The sequence below is a fragment of the Balaenoptera borealis genome, assembly GCF_965194805.1.
Source record: "Balaenoptera borealis genome assembly, chromosome: 7".
In the NCBI taxonomy this organism is placed as follows: Eukaryota; Metazoa; Chordata; class Mammalia; order Artiodactyla; family Balaenopteridae; genus Balaenoptera; species Balaenoptera borealis.
In genome coordinates this window covers 85183574-85190295 of record NC_138864.1, presented here as the reverse complement: position 1 = coordinate 85190295, position 6722 = coordinate 85183574, and the positions used below count along the sequence as shown (strand labels likewise).

General features: G+C 47.3%; 1 protein-coding gene across 9 annotated transcripts in view; it reads left to right on the top strand.

Moving 5' to 3' along the window:
- PDE1C (phosphodiesterase 1C) overlaps positions 1–6722 on the top strand; it is a 613608-nt gene that overhangs the window by 168640 nt on the left and 438246 nt on the right. The window lies entirely within an intron of this gene.

Sequence of the window (6722 nt, the reverse complement as noted above, 5' to 3'; positions counted from 1 at the left end):
CAGTTCATGCCTCGTCCTGCTCCTCCCGGCAGGTAGGGCAGAAGCACTGGTCGCCCACTGAGACAGGGGAGCTGGGGTGGAGGCTGCTGTGGCCCCTGGTTGGAGTCATGGAGCTCTCCTAACACAGAGGTGTTGGTAAGAGCACCGACTCTGGTGTTAGTTCCTCCTGCCTTTGAGTTTCAGGACTGCTACTTTTGTCCCCGCCCCCCTCCCAAGTGATATGAATCAATGAATGAGATGGTATTTGGAGGTGGGGCCTTTGAGAGGTAATTAGGTCATGAGAGTGTAGCCCCCGTGATGGAATTAGTGTCGTTATATGAAGAGGAAGAGAGCTAGCCCTCCTTTCCCCACCCCTGTCTCTCATCCACGCAAGGATACAAAAAGAAGGCAGGTGCCCTTGGACAAATTCCTTAACCTTTCTGAGCTTCAATTGCTTCACTTATAAGATGTAAATAATTATTATTCCCACCTCTAAAGAGATCAGACCCTTTAGTTTAATATTCAAGGACCGTCAGGACCCAGCCCCAACCTACCTTTTTCAGTATCATTCCTGGTACCTTGCACTCTGGCCATCTGAGATGCTCTCCCATTTCCCAAACACACAATCCACATGCACTCTCCATGCCTTTCCTTATTTTTTCCCCTCTGCAGGAAATACAGGGTTTGTCTCTTCTGGGCCTGGTGAAATCCTCCTTGTTCTTCAAAGCCCTGTTCTCTGAAGGTTCTTTAGTCCTTTCCCGTATCAGTTATCTATTGCTGAGTAACAAATTACGCTGCAGCTTAGTAGCTGAAAGCAACAATGAACACATATTTCACTCAGTTCTGTGGGTCAAGAATCTAGAATCAGATTAGCTAGGTGGGTTTTGGCTCAGGGTCTCTCATGAAGTCACATTCAAGATGTTAGCTGGGGCTGCATTCATCTGAAGCCTTGACTAGGCCTGGAGGACCTGTTTCCATATGGCCGCTCACGACTGGCAAGTTGACGTTGGCTTTTGGTGGGAGGCCTCAGCTCTTCACCATGCGGACCTCTCCACAGGGCTGCTTGAGTGTCTTCACAGCATGGCTGCCTGGTTTCCCCAGAGAAGGGATCCAAGAGAGAGCAAGGTGTGAGTAGCAATGTTTCTATGACCAGGACTTGGAAGCCATACACCATCCCTACCCCAGTATTTTGCTGGTCCCTGGTTTACTACTGACTCAGTGTGAGAAGGGAGCACACAAGGGTGTGAGCATTAGGAGGTGAGGCTCACTGGGAGCCGTCTTAGAGGCCGATATCACGTTTCCCCAACAGAATTCAGTGTTCCGGTGTTCAGCCACATTCATTTATTTACAGGGTCTTTCTGTGCTATACAGTAGATACTTGTGTGCTAGTTTTATTTATTGGATGCATTTGATCTGTTCAGGCTGCAGGCAGCTGGTAACGATGTGGTGATTTATGGTGCTGGATGTAACAGTGCTGGCAGTGCATGTCTGAGCAATGTTTAGGGTGTGTGTTTGTGTGTGTGTGTGTGGTGTGTGGTGTGTGCTTGCACTTGTGCCTGGGCACATTGGCTCTCATGAGCTCAACTTACTGCAAGGTGCTTGGAGAGAAATGGAGCAGCTCTGGTTAGTCGTGGCTGTGTGGTTGACTCGTACCCCAGATCTGAGGACCTCCTTGTTTGATTCGGGTTTTGCGCCCTGCTGGTGGCTTGGCCAGGGTGGGCAGTGATCTTCTAGGTCAGCTGTTCTATTTAATGCCTGCAGAGGGGGGTGTGTTTCCCTTGCCCTCTCTGCTTGGACCCTCCTTCTCACATGCACACCCTCTCAGCATCTATCCTCAAGTAGGTTTCAAAGTCGTGCTGGTAACTGTTCTTTCTCACAGCATGGCTGAAAGAAACCAAGGGAATTGGACATTGAATTCAATAGTGTGCATTTTCAAAACCACCCAGGGGCTTGTCAGGGAGCTCTTAGAAAGTGTGCTTGGCTGTTCCTTTTCAAGGTGGGTTACATCCTTCAACACCTTGCTTCTGGACCAGTACCATCAGCACCACCTGGGAGCTCGTTTGAGATGCAGAATCGCAGGCCCCACCCGAAACCGACTGAGACAGAATCTGCAGTTTAACAGGATCCCCAAGTGGTTTTCATGCCTGGGGAAGTCTGAGATGCAGTGTTTTGGAAGGCAACCTTCTGGAAAATTCAGTCCCTTTGGATAGCTCCTGAATGTACAACGCAGAAGAAGGTTCCCAGGCGCCTTGTGTATCTCCTGAGAATCAAGCAAAAAAAGAGACTTGGCTGAGGAGGTGGAGATTTGGCTTCGCCTGGAGATCATTGTGGAAGTGAATGTTAACCAGTGGGTTGCTGAGGCTTATTTAAAATAAAAACATCTCTCTTTTCTTTTGGCAATGATTTAAGTGATTTTACTTTTGTGGGTAAAGGGTTTGGGATATTTTTGTCAAATGAGGAGTGAATGGGGCTTGTCAGTCTGGAGAAGAGGGGGCTCAAAGGGCTGAGGCCATGATGGTTGTCATCAAATGTTGGAAGGACCCTGAAAAGGAATGGGAATCAGGCTTGTTCTGTGAGGGCAGAAGGAAGACCTTCAGAAGGATTCCATAATCATGAAGAAGACCTTGCTAAGGTTGCAGAACTAATTAGAGGTGAAGGGGGGCCTATCTCCACAGGGGCTGAGCTGCCATCTGTAGGGGCAGTCCAGGCATGAGCTGGACCTGCCCTTGTTTGGGAGGTTGCAGGGGGTCTAAGCAGGACATGTGGAGCTGGACCAGTTCCAGTCCTGTGAACTGTCGAGAAAAGAAAAGGGCTCACAGAACTGGGTTCAGTTCCAGCTTTCCCATTTACTAGACCTGATTTGGGCAAGTTATTTAACTTTTCTAAGCCTCAGTTTCCTTATCTGAAAATGGGAATAATAATACTCACCTCATGGGATGGTGTGAAAATTAAATAAAAATTATGGGTATAAAAAATTATGGGTGTAAAGTTCTTGCCAGTGCCTGGCATGAAGTAAGGCTTCATACACTACAGTGTTTTTCCTTCCTCTTCTCTGTACTTATTTCCTTTGCCTTATTTGGGTTGGACTTAATTAGTTAACAGTTTGAACAGCTGGCTTGATACTGGATTTTAATCTTGTTCATTTCTGTTTCTTGTTAACTGCTAGTGGTACTGGTTTGCTCAACTGGGGTGTTTTAATGAGGCCAGAGTAGTAAGGTGGCCCTGTATGGGCACTGCTTTGGTCACTAAGGCGTCACCCTTGTTGTGGGCCAGCAGTCCTGCAGCCCGGGGTCTGTGGTTGTCACCAGGGCGTCAGCCAGGAGGGCTGGACAGAGCCCCACAGGCTGTTACCATTGGGAAGCAGCCGGGTGCATGTCGGGTGGTGGTGCTTTGGAGTGACTGCTGACTCTGGACTGGTGTACCAGCACCTGAATTTAGAGCATGTTTAGACATATCTGCTCTTGGATAAATTCATGTGTCCATCTGCAGATGCAACACTTTTGTAGATGGGAATAGGAAAGAAGGCAGAGTTGCAGTGAGAGGCATTTTATAATGTATCAAGAGAGGAGAGAGCTCTTTTCTCTGCTTTTTACTACCCCCTCCCTCAATTAAAAGCTTTTCTTGCCTGAGAAAGGGAGAGATTTAGGGTAGGGTTGGTCCATCTCAGTCTGCTCCCAGGCCTTGAATGTACCACACTTCTCCCCCCTCCCTGGAACAGATCCCATCATCCTCTCCACCTCCCTGGCTCTCACCTGCCCTGGGTCTCCTAGAAGCCTTCTGTTCTCCTCACTCCAGACCACCACAGTCTCTACCTTCTGTGAACAAGGACCCTTCATTTGGCATTCAGCAGAGGTTAGATCATGTCATGTATTAATATTATGTTTCCCCAACTTGGGCTCGGGCTTCCTGAGGTCAGGACCTGGTAGCTTGGCCAGGTGATTTCTGCAGAAATACCAGGTACCGTAATAAATTTGTATTGCAATAACTCCAGTAATCTGTGTCAGGAAGCTCAGTGCCAGGCCTTCGGTCTCAGTGGACTCCTGCCCACCCAAGGACCAGTTGTATCCATCCTTGAGTCCAGCAAGACATGGGGAGGAAGGGGCTCAGGGAGTGAGTGCTCAGTAGAGGTTAATAGATTGTTTGATCTGAGTAACTGGAAGCCCTGGAAAGTCAGTCTGAAACCTGGCAACTTGGAAAGAGAGGCCAGGGAAAGGGAGCCAGGAAGTGATTGAAAAACGTAAAATTCACTTTTATTAATATCCCACTTTGTTACATAAAGGATTGGTGTACAGAGCAAAATAGAAATAAAATATAATTTGTGGAGTGAGGTTGGATATAGATAAATAAACAAATGTATACAATTAGGGCGAGGGAGGAAAGAAATATATTACATGAGCTTTTTCGTATGACCCCAATTCCTTCAAATTAATTTAAAAAAAACATAAAGGGCAATCTGTTTCCCAAGCTGTCTTCTCAGGTTGGCAAAGACTTATTTGATTTTCCTCTCTGTCTGTATTTCATCGCACCCTGGGTTGAATGAGCTGGCGAACCACTCTGCCCTCTGGCAGGCAAGCCTTGCCCTCTGCAAGGATTTGCCCATTATTCCAGGAGAGAAGGGCCTGGAAGGTGCACCATCCCTTCCACTCTCAAATTACCAGCACTGATGAGTCATCACTACAACTAGGTTTTATTTTCTTTTGTGCAAGAGCCTGATTCGGAGTCTATTTGACAGGCAGATGGGCCCAAAAGGTATAATGAGACAATGCCGAGCATTTCTGAATAAAGAAGTGGAGAAAGGAACAGGCTGAGGGGTGGCGAGGCCTTTTATGTCTCTGGGGCACACAGTCCAGTTGGACTGCAGAGCTCTGTTCTGTTCATGGAGCAGGAGAACAGAGTGTCTCCCTCTGTGGTGCTTCTGCCCTGAGGCTCAGTGGAGGGGAGGCAAGGGGTTCTCCTGCCAGGGCTGGGTTTCTTGGCAGTAAGGCTCGTCAAACAGTACTGATACTCACATGCTAAAAGTGTGATGGGTAGCATGCAGGTTAAGAGCACTGGCTCTGGAATAAGGTGCTACTGGATTCAGTTTCCAATCTGCCATTCACTAGTTGTTTCATCACAGGGAATTTACTTAAGTTCTCAAAGACTCAGTTTCCGTATCTGGAAAATAGGGAAATAATAGTGATAACCTCAGAGAGTTGCTGTGAAGATAAAATTAGGTAATGAACGATCAGTGCTTAGTCCGGTCCTTAGTTATATAGCAGATCTCATTTTAAGCAAGTCAAGTAATATATTTTTATATAAGTATTTAATTAATTCAGTTATCTTTGTGAATTGTCCATTTTTTTGGCCCTATTATTTTATGGTCTACGCAACCTGGCAGAGATTTTCCCACACACCCATCCTGCCTTCCCCCTCCAGCCTCTCCCCATCCCGCCCATGACAGGCTTTGGTAACGTATCACAGACACATCTTGCTAAACTCAGACTCAGCATCAGAAGGCTTCCTAACACAGTACTCTACTCGGCCATTGCCAGTCGGAGTTGTATATGTTTATGCTTAAAACATATCCTGGGGTTGTCAAGCATCAATATTTATTAAACCCAATGGGGGCAAAGGAAACCAAGTCCTTTACTTTTACCCTTGACAAACCACTACGAGGGAGTTAAAGAGATGGGGTACATTCCCTTCTCTGAGAATGCTGGACTTGGAGCCAGAAGAAATGGATGGCATTTCCAACTCTGATGCTTGGCCTTGGTCTCATCTTGGACAAGCCACTTGATCTCTTGGAATGTCAGTTTCTTCCCCTGTTAAGAGAATAGGTCTTGCCTCCTGGGAGCTGGTTTTAAGAGTTCTACTGTTTTCACGCGAAGATGAATTTGATTGTAGTTCCTATTCCCTTGTTACTGTTTTCTAACTGTGGAAGATTTAATAGGGTTAGGGAGACACCTGGTAGCTGGGGTTCTTGCGTGAATGTGGCAATGAAGCTCCTCTCTTTGTAACTAGATTCTTCCTCTTCTGGATCCTGTTATTGTGAGCCCTGGCCCCTGTGACCATCTCACAAAAGGGTCCCTCTCTGCTGACTACCTCCTGGTCTTGTGCCAGGTACGAAATCCCCAGGCAGGTGACCTCCCCCAATCTCTGTAGGCTGGTACATGGCTCTCACTGGGGCTAGAGCCATGGGGTAGAGGGTCAGGACTTAGCGTGACTTTTCTCTAGGGGTAGCTCTCTCTGGAGTACAGCTCTTATCTGCCTACCTTTCTTGGAAGGCAGAGAGGCTAAATGGAAAGAACCTGGGCTTTCGAGCCAGGCATACCTTGATTTGGAATTCTGACACACAACTTCGTGGTCTTGGAAAAGTTACCTGACTTTTCTGAGTTCCAATGCCCTGTCTATCAAATGGGAATGACAGTCTTACTCAGTGTGAAGGCAGGGACCATGACTGATTGTTCAGGGCTTTATCTGCAGTTTAGTCAATGCTTTATAAGTATTCCTGAAGGACAGAATGGATACTTTTTAAAAAAAATATTTATTGGGCTTCCCTGGTGGCACAGTGGTTAAGAATCCGCCTGCCAATGCAAGGGACACGAGTTCGATCCCTGGCCTGGGAAGATCCCACATGCCACGGAGCAACTAAGCCCGTGCGCCACAGCTACTGAGCCTGCGCCCTAGAGCTTGCGTGCCACAACTACTGAAGCCCGTGCGCCTAGAGCCCATGCTCCCCAACAAGAGAAACCACCACAATGAGA